Genomic DNA, 16,218 nt, shown 5'->3' on the forward strand with positions numbered 1-16,218 from the left:
CCATGTGAGTTTCCCTTGAGAGGGAGCTCCAAATACAGGCTACGGAGGAACTATTGGTTCCTAAGGAGGAGGAGCCTTAGACTGATGTGGAGCAGTTGCATGTAGAGGTTCCAGGAGTGGAGACATCCACTCAAGCAGAGTCTTCCAGATATGGATGGAAGCGCACAAGAGAAGTTGACAGATTGTTGGAGGATGCGAGAGAGAATGTGGGAGCACCATTTTCTCAACACAGATAGAGGAGGTCACCTGAGAGGTACACTAGATACATGGCCCTTGATGGGGAATGTGTTGATACCGAGCCACCTTCCATTGAGGAAGCAATGTAGCAGCTAATTTGGGTTGATGCTATGGTGGAGGAGTATGACTCCATATTTTGTAACAGTGTTTGGGACGTGGTTCCGAGACTAGAGAACAAATCATTTGTGATTTCCTGTTGGCTTTACAAGGTAAAGAAAGCTGATAATGGTAGTATGGAGAAGCATAAGGCAAGATTTGTTGCCCGTGGTTTTTCACAGGTCGAGGGGATTGACTATTATGAGATTTTTTTCTCCTGTCACAAGGTACTCATCTATCAGATCTATGTTGGAACTATCAGCATAGATGGGTTGGAAGATCCATTAGATGGATGCGAAGACTGCATTCCTCAATGGCCAAATTGAGGAAGATGTGTACATAGAGAAGCCGAAAGGTTTTGAGACCTTCGATCATGATTCACATGTGTGCCAACTCAAGAGAGCGTTGTACGGGCTGAAGAAAGTACCTCATTCTTGGTACACCAGGATAGACAACTACTTCATCGGGTTGGGCTTCAGAAAGAGTGAAGTGGATGCAAACCTATACCACATCGTGGTGAATGGTAAGATGTTGATCATCGTACTTTATGTTGATGATCTCATATTGACTGGTGAAGTCAATGCGAACCTATACCACATCATGGTGAAAGGTAAGATGTTCATTATCATACTTTATGTTGATGATCTCATATTGACTGGTGATGATCTCATATTGACTGGTGAATCAGTTGATCATGTCTTGCAAGGATGACCTTGCAAGAGAATTCAAGATGAAATACATGGGTCTCATTCATTACTTCCTTGGCATGGAAGTGTGGCAGAAGGATGGGGAGTTGTTTGTGTCTCAGGGAAAGTATGCCAACGAGATACTCAGGAGATTCCACATGGGGAAGTGCAAGCCCATGCAGACTCCTCTAGCAGGTAATTGGATGAAGGAGGTTTCTACATCAACAGAAGTGGTAGAGGCTACTGTGTACAGGTAGCTTGTGGGTTCACTGATGTACTTAATGAAAACACGACCATATTTGTGCTATGTGATGAACCAACTGAGTCAAGCGATGATTCAACCTACCAAGATGTTTTGGAAGGCAGCAAAGCATGTATTGAGATACCTCATAGGCACATCTCAGTATGGATTATAGTATAGACGGTAAGAGGGAGTGAAGATACATGACTTCACTGATGCAGATTGGGCAGGGAGTCCATCAGATTAGAAGAGCACATCAGGAGGGATTTTCAACCTTGGATTAGCAACAATTTCTTGGTACAGTAGGAAACAGAGGTCGGTTTCACTCAGCTCGACAGAGGTAGAATACATGGCTACAATTCAAGCAGTATGTGAGGCCATCTAGATGCGGAAAATCCTAGTTGGTTTGTTTCATTAAAGGATGGATCCAACTGTGATCTATTGTGATAATAAAAGTTGTATCAAAATCTTTGAGAATCCAGTATTTCATGATAGGTCCAAGCACATTGACATCCGGTATCATCATCTCAGAGACTATGTAGCGAGGAGGATCATGTTGCTACAGTATATTTCGACAGAGGAGAAAGATGCTGACATTTTGACAAAGGCATTGTTAAAGTGTAAATTTGAGTTCCATAGAGACAAGATCGGGGTGGTAGATAATCCCTTTCTTGTTGAGAGGGAGTGTTGAAATATGGAAACAAGAAGATACCAATTTAATTTGTCCTTAAATTAAATTGTGAATTAAAATCGAATTTAGTCTTAACAGCTACTTGGAAATAATTAATTAATTTATTTTAAATTAATTAGTTGGAGAAATTCAAGTTAGAAGTCTTTTTGAAGTCATGCAAGAGTTATCCCTTAAATTAAGGAGATATGATTGAGTTATACTTGAGTTGTAATTACTTAACTCAGTTTACTGAGTTAAGTCCAGTTAAATTAGTTCCAAACTGTTTGAGGAACTAATAGTGAGTTAACAGTCAGTTGATGCATTAATGCACTCAACTAGTGCTACTCATGTTAACTGAAGATTCCCTCATCAGAAACTCATGCATGTCTATTTTGACAAAGACCCAATTGAGATTAATGTTCAAGGAGAATGTACTATCAGTTGCATGTGTTTTCCCATGGAGAAAACTCATGCATGTAGTCAAGGATTCATCCTTAAGGATTGCGTAGTTTCGAAGGCTTGGTTTTCCACTTGGTAATAGGCTAATCATCCACAAGGAACATCACAAGGAAACAGGATCTTGGAGGGTAGAGAGGAAGGATGGAGAGAAGCCAAGATTGCCTGTGATCATCTATGAGGATTGTACTCAGAGCTGGATAGCTGTGAGAGCTAAGGCTTTGTATAATTCCTATGTATTTCCACCATGTATAATAATACAATAGTGTGGGGTTTTACTTGAGACATTCCCCAAAGTATTTTCATGTGTATTGTGTCATTGATTCTTCTTCTTCTAGTTATATTGTTCAGCTCGATCTTTAAGCTTTTTCAATTTGATAGTAGAAGTAGGTTATAGCATTTTTCTTTGATTTATATTGCATTATCGGGTTAACATATCATAGATTTTCTACACTAACTACTGATCTACCAAGGTTAAATAGTTTGGCCAGATCTTTATTCTCTATCTATAAACATGAAATTAAAAGCATGAATTAGTAAGATTAAGCTATTTGACTATCATGGGTTGTGGCATTTATGAAAAGCTACACACAATCATTATTTTTCACATAAAAGTAAAGTAGTGGCACTTGAATTTCCATGCTTTCATGATCTGTTTTTTGTTTGGGGTTCATATTTTTTCCTTTTTTGATCTTTTCTTTTTCTTTTTGTCCTTTGATATTTCTTTTAGGACATACCCTCTTTACATTTTTTAATTTTTAATATGGAAAACATTTTGCAGAAAGAAAAAGTGTGTACAATATTACATGACTAACCATAACCAATTCAAAATTATAAATCCTATTATTATAGGACCCTAACAGTGGCTCCACATGGGGATGGCATTTTTTGGTGAAATGTCAAGAACTTAAAGATCAATAGCCTTTGAATTGTGACTGAAGTTACCTTGTAGACTATCCTTCTGTGATTCTACTTTATTGATACTTATGATGGTGAACCCTTCAAAGCTCAGGGCCTTCTCTTCGGGCTTCAACTTCAAAATATCACCATCTAATCCAATCTAAACTCTACAATGTTATGTACAATGATCAAAGTAAAGTGAACTATTGTTAATCTTTGGATATGTAATGCTTTAGCATTCTACCATTGACAGGTCCTCCTGGTAGATCTTATCCATCTATCTCTCTCAAGAAAAATGCATTGTTACCCCTGTAACCATAAATGACATAAGGGCCTTACCATAAGGAGTAAAATTTTCCATGTTTACCCTTATCTTCTCTTCTTGAATCCCACTTAATAACTTTATCACCTATGTAAAAATCATTAGCTTTGGTCTTTTTATCAAAATTTATTTTGATTTTGTCCTAGATTACTTGTGATTTAATATAGACTTCTTCTCTGGTTTGCTGCAAGTGTATGGTCTGATTTATCCTTCTCTGGATATCACTAGGTTCTACCTGCAACTCCTGGATGATCTTCATCACTGGTACTCCTAAAGATGATGGAAAAACAGCATCCATTCCATATACCAGTTGATAAGGAGATGTACCAATGGACTTTTTAGTAGTTAGTCTATCTGCACATAAGGCATTGACCAACTTTTTGTTCCATGTCTTTTTTTTGTCTTCCAATAGTTTCTTAATTATATTTACCAGGCTTTTGTTAGAGGATTCTGCAATTGCATTACCTTGAGGGTAATAGGTAGTGGAATGGCCAAGGGTGAAGTCCCTTGTGCCTTCTGGGGGAAGTGCAGAAGGCACAAGGGACTTCAGACCTGGTCAAGGGAAAAATCTCAGCATAATAACCTTTCTCTCTATTCTCTCCTCCTAGTCCTTCCCTTTGAGGTCTTTTTATACCATATCCAAAGTAGTTTTTTAGTTAGGAGTTGGTTGGGAACAGTTGGGCCACGGGCACTAACAGGTGATCAGCAGGTAAAACCCGCGATCTCCGCCCGAAAAGAAGGAATTTTATATTTTTTGAAGTGTTTTAATACATACACACGGGTTGGGTATACACAGACCCGCGTATACACGCGTTTAACGCAGGGCAATGTCGCGTATAAGGGATAAAACACTGTTTTTTAAATTTTAGGACCAGGTCTGGAAGGAGGGGTTGCCCTAGGCCATGAGTACAGCATCACAAACCATAAGAGTGAGATTTGGAGCTATAACAGATGCCCCCTAATATATGAGGTCAGAAGGGGTACATGATGGCCGAAATATATTATGCGAGTACATGGAAAGGAAGTCTGTCAAAAACCGAGGAGGACTTCACCAGAATTCAGCCTGCCAAGCCACCAAAGGAGATCAGAAAGAAACACTGTCTGAGGCGGGCATACCCATGCTCAGAAAAAGTAAAGCATGTCCACATATCAAGTACAAGCGGATCCACTAAGTATACAAGTATAAATGACTGAAATATACATAATGGATCATCTGATCATAATGAACAAGTACATGTCTGAATATCACATATAAGACTGTCAATGATGCTGAAAGATGCAACGGATCACTGATATCAAAAACTGATCCCAAAAGGTACCAACTGAACATGATGGAATAGGATGGTACTACACTGCAAACTCAGGTGCCAGCATATAGAATGTCGCCATGAGTGACTGCAACATATAAAGTGGAGTGGTATCAACTAGCAGCAACAGGAGCAATTGTCAAGTGAACCAATGAATGCTGATACAACCTGAGGTCTTCACCGACCGCCATGGTACATTTCTACACCATGGGAATAAATGATCTGAAGTCGACCATGTGAGAAATCGTTTGATTACCGGTCATTGATGTATACCTTAACAAACGCGATACTACTCACCGATAATGATAATGAGCGTCAAGGTACCCAGTACAATCTAACAAGTGTGAATAGATGAGCTGGAGTCGAACACCTGTAAGAATCTATCGATCAGGAGACAATGATGGTTTCCCACTGTCGATAGCCAAATGGACTCTAGATCTTTGCCCTAGAGCAATGAGTCGGATTCGATAGGGAAAGATCCGCTAAAAGGAAGGCATTAAGGCATCCTCCATCAATCTAGCGCGAGTGTAACCCGTAGGCCAATAATGTGGAAGGAATTAGATGAAAAAGATGTAGTAACCTAACCGAAGTACGTTTCCGGCGTACACAAGATGTGGCTAGTGCACGGCAGAAACCCTCTGAACCAACCAATAATGAAAGCTGACACAGAGGCGAGGTATCCACCAATAGGGCCAAATGGAAACCAAGGTACTGCACGAATCCCAATGTGTGATAATGTAAGTTGATGTCGAACACAAGGGAAACCACTCAGTCAAAGACCCATGATACTGATCGATGCTGAGCACAAGGTGACCTATCAATAATGAAAATAGGGCCAGGGTGCAGCTCTAGGCCTGTCCTCAGAGCAAGGTGTCATCGTCGATAAGGACAAGACCCGCCAGCAAGAAGTCAATGGGGACCTTCTCAAACCGGCACGAGTAAAGGACCAATATAACTAATGTGATGATAGACATGACACTGACAACCAGGGATGGCCGACTGAAAAATGAGTCAAGAGACACCGTAGAGAGGCCGACTCAGGCTAACTTCCCTTGAACAAAAGCACGACTCAATGTGACTGTGTGGCAGCATATGATGACTCTGTATAAGTTCGCCATGCAGGAGGCACGAACGAACCCTCCATATGATTGGAAGAGATAACCAATCAGGGGAGAACTGACTCAATAACAAGGTTATGGCGTACCTAAGTCAAACTAAATCCCACCCATGCGGAGGAGACTTTGTTTTGAGTGTTTTGTTCAAGGGCGACACGACTGACTCTAGCTGCCAACAATAAATGGAAATAATGTCCCGTTCCCGCTCTTTTTGGAATATTTAATTTTTTTGTCTTTTTCTGTTAAGTCGGAAAAAGAATAAAAGAATGCTATGGTACAGTGGAAAGAACAAGTGTCGGTGAAACAAATGATCTAGTTCCCGGGAAAGGAACGTTCCTATGCTCAATGCAGGGAGGTGAAAACTGGTCAGTGACACTCAAAGGTATGTTCCTTCCACGGGTCAAGGTGTGTCAAGCTGTAGAAGTCAAAGGTATGCAAGGTCAATTTTGCAGACGTCATGGTCAAAAGTTGGCTTAAACACGAGTCCAAGTGAAGCCGGCTCTAGGCCAAAAGGTGCAAGTGGTCAACATGCAATGCAGTAGTACAACTCAACATAAAGGAGCCTCTAGGGTAAAAGGCCAGAACAAAGCGGAGAAGCTAAGAGGAATGAGTCTTCAACTCTTAAGTCATGGCGGGACTACAAAGGACTCCCGAGCCTACTCAAATCAGAGCAGCATGGGCAACAAATGTTAGTGAGGTGCTAACTAGGATGCCCATGTAAAGGATGGATCTACCATCGTGTCATGATTTAAAGAATCGGCGAGTGAAGATGGCTTGCGAACCATAACATGATGGGATCGACCCTATGGCAGATGTATCGGTCAAATAGAGGCCAGTATGCATAATGCAACGAAAAAATGGTGTCCCTAACCTATATGCCAGTGAGAACACGATACCTGCCATGACGGGTCAGCAGTCATGGAACCGTCTCGAAATGTCGAAAAACATCCAAAATGTCCTGAAAAATAAACCAATCTTGACATTCCAAGCTCCCAAGTTAAAAGTCACATGAGGCCAAACAAAATAAAATTTTGAAAAAAAAATTCATTTTCAAAACTTATAAAAAGCATTTTGGACTCACCATTTTTACCATTTGAGTTTGAGAGCAAAAGGTTTGGAGCAAAAGGAGCAAACTTCCCACAGCCAGATTCAACCGTTCAAATTCATCGAATACCTCCAGGTAACCCTTATACTTAGCTTGCAATTGATTGTGATAGTTTTTAAGATTTATGATTGATGTTTCACCGTTAAACTTTTATCAAAAATTCGCTCGCGGCGTATACGCGGGTTGGTAATATTGAACCCGCATATACGCGAGCCCTACACGCAACTATGTGCATAGGGACCCGCGTATATGCCGCGGATCATTTTTAAACAAAAACTAACGGTTTAAACTTGATTTTTTCTCAGGATGCCTATCACATGACGTGAGAGAGAACATGCAGCAGTAGACAATGAAGTTATGAACAGTCCAGAAGCATTAGATGCACTCCGGGGATGCGGTTTGCTTAAATTTTTCAAATTGCCAAATATGAAAGCGAACACGCGATTGCTTGAGATGCTCATTGATTATTGGGATGTCGATGAGGAAGCTTTTATGATCGATCAGATGCTGCTCAGGGTAGAAGTGGAGGACATCTATTTTATCACGGGCCTTTCCCGAAGGGGAGAGGTAGTACAGTCCCGGGGTAGGTCACGGAGTGCCCTCTCGATAGAGGATTATGTACAGATATACTACCCTAGACATCCCAGGAAGGTTGGGAGCCATATTTCCATCACACATGTGGTGCGTTTGTCACTTAGGATAATCCTGTTCACCATGGCTCGGGTGAACGGATCATCCTCTCTGCATCAGGCATCACGGCAAAACATGAGCGTGGCAATTGACTGTCTCACTACTGTGTTTGACTGGTGTACTCCTCTTCTGGCCAACATGAAGAGCCAGCTCACTTCTATCAGGAGGGGTTAGACTAAAAACTTTGGATATGGAAGCATCTTGTGTACTTTCTTTTTCGAGAAGGTTCCTGCACTCCGCCCCAGGGTAGCAATTTCCATCAACACCCCACGCGATCCACGCATGGGCCGGTGGGCTGATCTGATGAAACGTCTGGGGGGTGGGGAGGTCCCAAGGACTACCTTCGACGATGACTTCTTCACCTGGTGGGATCAGCAGATCATCGTCGTGGATGATTACCCCTATGCTGGACTAGATTTCCGAGGAGATCCTGATTTAGTGTTACCACCGAATGCAGCATGGGGCGAGATTGGTAAGATTTTTTGATTTTATGATTTTTTGGATTCTTCAAATATAATGATGAATTTTGAAAAACATTTTTTGATGAGATTCAAATGACTGATATGATGATCATGTTCCAGACATTGGGCCTATACGACCAGATGGATTCCCGCGGCATGGACGGCTTGGCCGAGGAGCCGAAGAGGCGGCTGCTGATACAGAACGGACTCTAAACAACGTCCAACGACACTTGGCGAGACTGAGCTGCCGAGTACCGATGGCCGTCATAGAGGACCTTCCTGAGGATATGCAGCGTCATGTGGTTGGCATGCCACGTGATTGGGTTTGCATATTTCGGCGCGTGGCTAATGCTATAGTGACATACTTAGACGCTCATCCTGAGCTGAGGCATTAGATATGCCGGACATGATTATGGGCATTTGAGTCCCAATTTTGTATATTTTTTGGACACACATATGTACACTCGAGACGCTTTACGATATATATATATATACAGTTTGACTTTTTGATGCTTGATTTTATTGTGATGAATGATTAATATGCCAGTCTAATGCTTGATTAGCGATAGAATCAGCTAACCAATTATGAGATCTTGGAATATGCAAATAATTAATATAAGTAAATGATCTTTGCAACAACCTCACTCTTAAATATTGGCGATATAAAGATGGATCCTGTACCCGATAAATGTTATTTAATTGAGACACTATCAATTGAGAATCAAGATAAACTACCAATGAGTCGATCCCATGAGAGATTGCCTCGGATAATAAATTAACAACAACAGTATACTCGGCCATATTGTTTGAAGCAAGACCGATTCACACGCCTCTTGATGTCATCAATTGACCAGTTGGATAATAGAGTACCCAAGCTGCGGAAGCAAGATTCCGAGTGTGCCGAATAGCACCATCGGCGAACCCAAAATAAACCAAATCATCCATCAACACCTGCCAAAGCAGACCAAAAAGTGCTGATATCAGAAAACTCTCGATGATATATGTACAAAAATACATAAATACAAAGAAGCCATTGCCTGGCCAAAACTAAGCAAAGTACTTCTTTAGGTAGAGCCCATTTCGGGGCTCCGCCAACTTGTTTCCCTCGAAATCAATTAACTCATATGATCCTTTTTCTAAAACTCGTTTAATAATGAAAGGACCGTACCACATAGGCTTGAATTTGCCTGCCCCCAAGGCGTCCTTATCTTGGTCATAGACCAGGACAAGGTCACCTTCAGAAAAGACTCGAGGACGGACAAACTTATCATACTGCGTTTTAACCCTTTTCTTATGGGCCTCATTCATCGTGGCGGCATCTCGACGCTGCTCATCGAGATGTTCCAAGTGAACTAGGCGCTCCTCGAGACTCGAAGTCTCAGGAAGAAGCTCCATAGCCAACTTAAGAGATGTAATTTCACACTCAACCGGAAAGATAGATTCCATCCCATAAACCAACTGAAAAGGAGTAAAACCAGTAGCCGTTTTGACGGAGGTTCGATATGCCCAAAGAGCCGAATACAACATAATGTGCGAATTGGACCGATTTTTATCGATTGTCCGTTGGAGTATCGTCTTAAGAGTTTTATTGACCGCCTCGACCTGTCCATTGGCCTGAGGATAATAAGGGGATGAATGCTCCTGACAGAAACCTAATTTAAGAGCCAATTCGGACATTAGTTGATTCTGGAAATGACTGCCATGGTCAGTGACAATCTCTCTTGGGATACCGAATCTTGAGATAACCTGATTGAAAAGAAACAAAGCTGCCATGTCACTATCATTCTTATAAGTAGGCATGGCCTCAGCCCACTTCGTAAAGTAGTCTACAGCCACGACAATGTACTTGTGATTCGCCGATGAAGGTGGATTACAAGTTGTAAAATCAATACCCCACTTAGTAAAGGGACCGATGGTGACAACGGGAAAAAGGGGAGTTGGATGCGCGCACATCTTGCGAGTAAAAATTTGACACAGGTGACAGCGTTTTACCGCTTCCACACAGTCCTTAAAGAGTGAAGGCCAAAAATAGCCGGCACGTAAGATGCGCTGGGCTGTAGCAAGCCCTGATAGATGACCGCCACAAGCTCCACTGTGGCAATCATTGAGCACAGACTCTGCTTCCTCTAAGGTTAAACAGCGCCGAAGGATTGAATCAATCCCTCGACGGTATAATGTGTCACCAATGATAACATAGTTTTTAGCCAGGTGACGTAATTTGCGACGTTCATCCTTGGAGAAAGTAGAGGGAAACTTCACAGTCTAGAGATAAACAATGATATCTCCATACCAAGGGTCGAGTGAAGAGATGAGGAATAAATGTTCGTCGGGAAAACTTTCCTCATACACAGCATCCTCTCCACAAGGAAGCTCAGAAATTAGCTCCGCGAAAACCATGGATTTCTTAGACTTGGCAGACAAGAACTCGAGATCGAATTCTTGTAAAATGACTATCCATCTATTATATTTTCCCCCAATCACTCTCCTACTGAGGACAAATTGAAATGGATTGACCGCCGCTAAGACAAAAGTTTTGCGTAGCAAAATATAATGACGGAGCCTCTAGACAGCGTGGACAGCTGCCAAGGCCAACTTCTCAACCGGAGAATAGCGGAGTTCAGGACCTATTAAGCCTCGGCTCAAATAATAAATCACGTGCTCGGCAAGAGCATCATCCTCCTGAACTAGAACCATACCAATGGTTGATTCTGCTGCAGCGAGATATAAAAGGAAGTCTCTTCTATAATCTGGTGGACTCAAAAGCGGGGCAGAGACTAATGCCTTTTTCAAAGCATCAAATGGTCGCTGCGCAAAGTCGTCCCACACAAATGGAACTCCTTTACGTAGCAAACGCATGAACCCTTTAGTGATCTTGGCATAGTTTGCTATAAACTGTCTTAAGAAATTAGCCTTCCCTTGAAGACTTTGAAGTTGACGAATTGAGGACGGGGGAGGCAACTGAACTATTGCCTCAACCTTGAAGGGGTCAACCCGAATCCCTTCATTGGACACTATGAACCCTAACAACCGACCGGATGTAACCGCGAAAACGCACTTGTTGGGATTCAACCGGATTTTATAAAAACGACAACGTTCAAAAACCAATCGAAGATGACTAGGATGATCAGTTCTCTTTCGAGAACGAACAACGAGATCATCCAAGTATGCCTCGATGATATGTTTGATGTCGTGGAAAGCGTATGACATGGCCCGCTGAAAAGTAGCTCCAACATTTTTAAGACCAAAAGGCATCTTTCTATATGCAAAGGTACCCCAGGGACATATAAAAGCTGTCTTATATTGATCTTCAGGATGGATAGAGATTTGATTATAACCCGAAAAACCATCCATGAAGGAAAAAATTTCATTACCCTCACACTCGTCGATAATCTGATCAATGAATGGCGTGGGGTAATTGTCTTTCGGACAAGCCTTGTTTAGGTCCCTAAAATCGATGCATACTCAGATTGTTCCTTGCTTTTTGTCCATAGAGACTGGATTAGAAACCCAATTAGTAAGAGGAACAGGGTATATAAAACTCGCCCTTAGCAGCTTCTCAACCTCAGCTTTGATAGCCGCTGCTTTCCTAGGGTTAACCGGCCGAAGCCTTTGATGAACCGGCTTTGCGTTTTCGTACGTCTTGATCTCATGTTGAACTATAGAAGGATTAATGCCAGGCATTTCCTCATAAGACCAAGCAAATACATCATGATATTCTTTGAATAGGTCGGTGTAAATTTGAATTTCTTCAGGGGAACACTCAATTCCGATGAAGATATTCTCGATGATGTTAGGGTCCCTAGAGATGTTTATAGGTATCGTTTTTGAAATTACTGACATATTACCTTCGGCACGAATGTGTGTTGGAGCCAAAGGGTTCGACACCGTACAAACATCACTAGTGAAGAGCTCGGAGAATCTAGATTCTACTTCCTGCAATGGAGGAAGAAAGTATGAACGATGGTGTAAGTCTTCCCAAGGTCGATCTATACCCATCATTACTTCGAGGATTGCTTCTTCAGAAGGCAGAACCGAATCTAAGCAGTCCAAGGCAGAGGTAGAATCAAGGCTCCAAGCCGGGGCCACATGACCATCTAACTCCTCTTCGGAAAAAGGAGTAGAATGGTTGTCTGCAGAGTCTACGATAGACTGATATCTAAGCTCAGCTGCAGATATAGGGAATGCCATTCCATTTACTTGTCCTTCAACTAATGTGGTCGTAGGTGAAGGCAAGGTCCAAGGGTCTGAAAAATAATGAGTTCGGAAGAACTCTTCTCGAGGAGACTCCTTAGATGATGAAATAGCATTAATCTTAGCGAAAGGAGAGGGAAAATCAAATGTACCCATCAATGAGGAATACATCCCTACTCCTAAATTCTCAGTCGGCGGGCGAGGGTTATCCACTAAAGGGATAGTAGAGTCAGAGCTTGCTTGAGGATCAACCAGACAATAGTCCAATTGATCAACCTTAACGATTTCCCCTCATGAGGAAAGAAAATAACACGAAACAGAGTCGAAACAACGACATCCATCTCGTATACCCAGTTCCTTCCTAATAGGAGGTTATAATCTAGGTTAGCGTCTATGACCTCTACTTCAATATTGACGACCTTTCCCCCAACACATATAGGAAAGGCCGTGATAATCCCATGCGGCTTGTGAGAATGACCGTCAAATGCAGTCAAGACGGTTGGTGAAGGAACAGCCGAAGGTGATCCAATAGCCTTCCAACATGACATCGACATAACGCATGTGGAAGCTCCTTCATCTACTACGGTGCGAAAAATATTGATTTTCCGGTTTGTAGACTTTATTTGAAAAGCCATATGATGAGGGAGTCGCTTTTTGACATTTAACATGTCAAAAGTGAGCACTAAAGAGTTAGCTGGATCAACTGCTCCAATTGCGGAGAGAAAAGCACTTCTCTGAGCTGGACACGACTGGAGAACCTCTAAAGCGGACATGGCGCACGGACTCTGAGCTAGATCCTCCACAATGGAGTAATTCTGGGTGGCCCTAGCATTAGGATTAATCATCGCGTGTTTAGCGGAACCTTTCGATATCTGTGGTATAGTCTTGACAGGGGGTCGCTCAATATGAAGGTCAGTACTTCCTGGAACAGTCTTGTCCTTGGAAGTTTCGGCTTCACCATAATCACATGACCAAGTAGCCACATGGACATTAGAACCCATCATGAAAACATTTGACGATTTTTCCCCTTCCTGGTTGACCCCTGCGGAGGTTCCAGGGTTCGAACTCGCGCCAGCAAGAAGTTGCTGCCCTTGGGGAAACGGGTTGGTTAACACAGCTTGAGAACTAGAAGTCCCTTGCTGTCCTAACAAGCGCTGAGCGTCTTCAATATTAGGGCAGAGATGAGTTAGATGGTCTCCACTGCACAACTTGCATGGAAACTTGACTTTCTTTCTCGACTCATTTCTACCACCACCAGCATTGTTGCCGGATTTATTTGCATCGGGCTTCCCATCCTGGTTCTTTTTCTTACCTCGTCCTTTCTTTTTCCCATTGGAATTTTGATTTCCTTTGGTATTATCAGATTGGACGACATTTATTGAAGAAGTTTGGGAAGCGGGGGGATTAGATGATGTGACTTGGTTGTTAGAAGCAGTTTGCAAGGACAACTGCTGCAATTGATTCAACAAGTTCACGGTAGTTGTGTCTACTGACCCGACGATACCATCCGCGTGCGGACCTGGCTTCGACTTAGCAACATCAACCTTAGATCCAGGAGCATTTGGCAAGTACTTTTGTAGGATCCCAGAATGAGAGTAGATTAATTCTAATTGTTGGGCCCTAAAAATGGCTTGCTCCTCGGAATAGACCCCAGACATGGAGACATCCTTGGAGATCTCGGGTTGTAAAGACTTCAGAAACCACTCGAGATGGTACTCCGGAGGGATTTCGGCTTTAATGAGCCTCTTTCTCCGTCTCCATTCCTGAATATGGTCAGAAATGTGGGTTGCCTTATCCTGATGAAAGGTGGCCAGAAGTTCAGTTCTGGCATCATAGCGGACAGGCAACTAGAAGTGATTTAAGAAAATATTGGCTAAGTTAGCGAATGATGTAAAGCTGCGCCCTGGCAACTCTATATACCATTTGGCCGCATTACCAATCAAGGTGCACTGAAAGAGTCTCAACCTAATCGAGTCATCGATAAGGGAGTCAGATGAGCATCACAAATGGAATGTGGTTACATGGTCACCTGGGTCTTCACCAGTCTTCCCTTCGAATTTTGGAATGTCTGAAGGGAGTTTGGTTGGGACCGGAGGCCAGGCCGGATTGTACTTGATTGGGTCATTTGTTAACTTAGTGAGATCTGGCAAGTTTAACGTTGCCAGAAACGGAAGCGTAGGAGGACCTTGGGGATTCCACCCAGACTGGGTAGAACTCCCAAAGCTTTGAAAAGATTATCCTGGAATTTGGGAGGCACCAGGCTGCCCGAAGTAACCAGTAGAACCGGCCAAACCAAAAGGCAAGCCTTGTGGTCTAGCAAAATTCGGAGTTCGACCAACTCCGGCCGTATAACCTCCATAACCAGCAAAGTTACCTCCTAAAGGATTGTAGGGAGTTGATAACCCCTGATACGGATTCCAAGCCGAAGCAAGGGGAGGAATACTTTGAAACATACTAACCGTGGAGTACGGCCTATTCCCTTGTTGGCCGATAAATGGATTCCCAGTTCCCGCGCTACTAACCCCAGGGTTATTCCAACCTTGGAAAGGATTGCTGCTTTGTCCTACTGAAGAAAAAGGCATAGATCCTACCGTCGGGTTGGAATGTGGTATATGACCACTTCCGAAAGGAAAACCGTGGAATGAAGCCGATCCGCCCATCATGGACGTAGCGGCACTAAATGGAACTGATGGAATACCCTGTGATTGGGTGCCAAAAGGGAAGGATCCAGTACCAAAAGCATTGGTTTGGGCATTTCCACTCGTGGACGGAATGGAGGTAGACCCAACTAAAGATGTGCTAGCAAAAGATCCGAACAAGGAAGCGGAGGGCATGGAAATGGTTCCTCCCCCTTGCACCGATGTTGGGGTTTGCATAGTCGTAGCACTCGTAGAAGCCATGCTTCCAGTAGTGGTCATCGATGGTAAGCGCGTAGCGTAACCTGGACTTGACGGTCTATTCGTCGGATTCCCAACGTATTGTAATACGTCTGGATGACTAGATGGTAGTGGAGAATTTGGAGCCACTAATGACTCTGAAAGTTCTTCTACCTCTATGTTATTCTCCGCTTGAAAGAGAACTCAAGAAAGGACTGGAGTGTCCCTCTCTTGCTTAGAAGTGCCAGGCCTTGCTTGGCCGCTAATGCCCCCGAGAGGAGGATCAATCCCTGATGCATCAACCGGCGTGGGATGGAACCCACCGGTAGTATTGCCTTTGCGCCTTCTAGGAGAAGGCTCTAAACTTGGTGGCGAGAGACCACGAAGTCTTCAAGATTGTCTTGGAGATCGGTCAGCCACTTTGAATTTTTTGTTATGATCTAACTAAAGACTCAAAAAATTGAAAGCTAGGCCAACTAGGAGCACAGAGCACACACTATAAAGTCCCTAAAGATACATCCAGTCAAACAACTTCCAAGTATTTCCGCTCCGGGTGATTAAGACCGGACACCAAAATACGAGAAAGTGAAATAAGGGGCCTTCCGAAGATAGTCTGGGATGATGAGGGCCCAGTCCTATCAGCGAAGGTATCAGAGGAAGTTACGCTGACCTCCTAACAACAGCCTGCGCCGGTGCAAGCCCCCAAGCTTCACAAGGGTGCCCTCCAGTAGTACTGTCGAGAGTGATGCAACGTCAACCTCAGGTGCCACGGGATTCCCCTCCGCAGCCACCTGTGTAGTTCCCTAGGAGAAGCAACTATGGATACCAACTCGTCGCAGAAGCCAGGCGGAACAGTCGTGAGGTA

The sequence above is a fragment of the Pinus tabuliformis genome, chromosome 4_2 (assembly GCF_031772625.1).
Source record: "Pinus tabuliformis cultivar Carrire ecotype Pingquan chromosome 4_2, CPIR1, whole genome shotgun sequence".
Lineage (NCBI taxonomy): Eukaryota > Viridiplantae > Streptophyta > Pinopsida > Pinales > Pinaceae > Pinus > Pinus tabuliformis.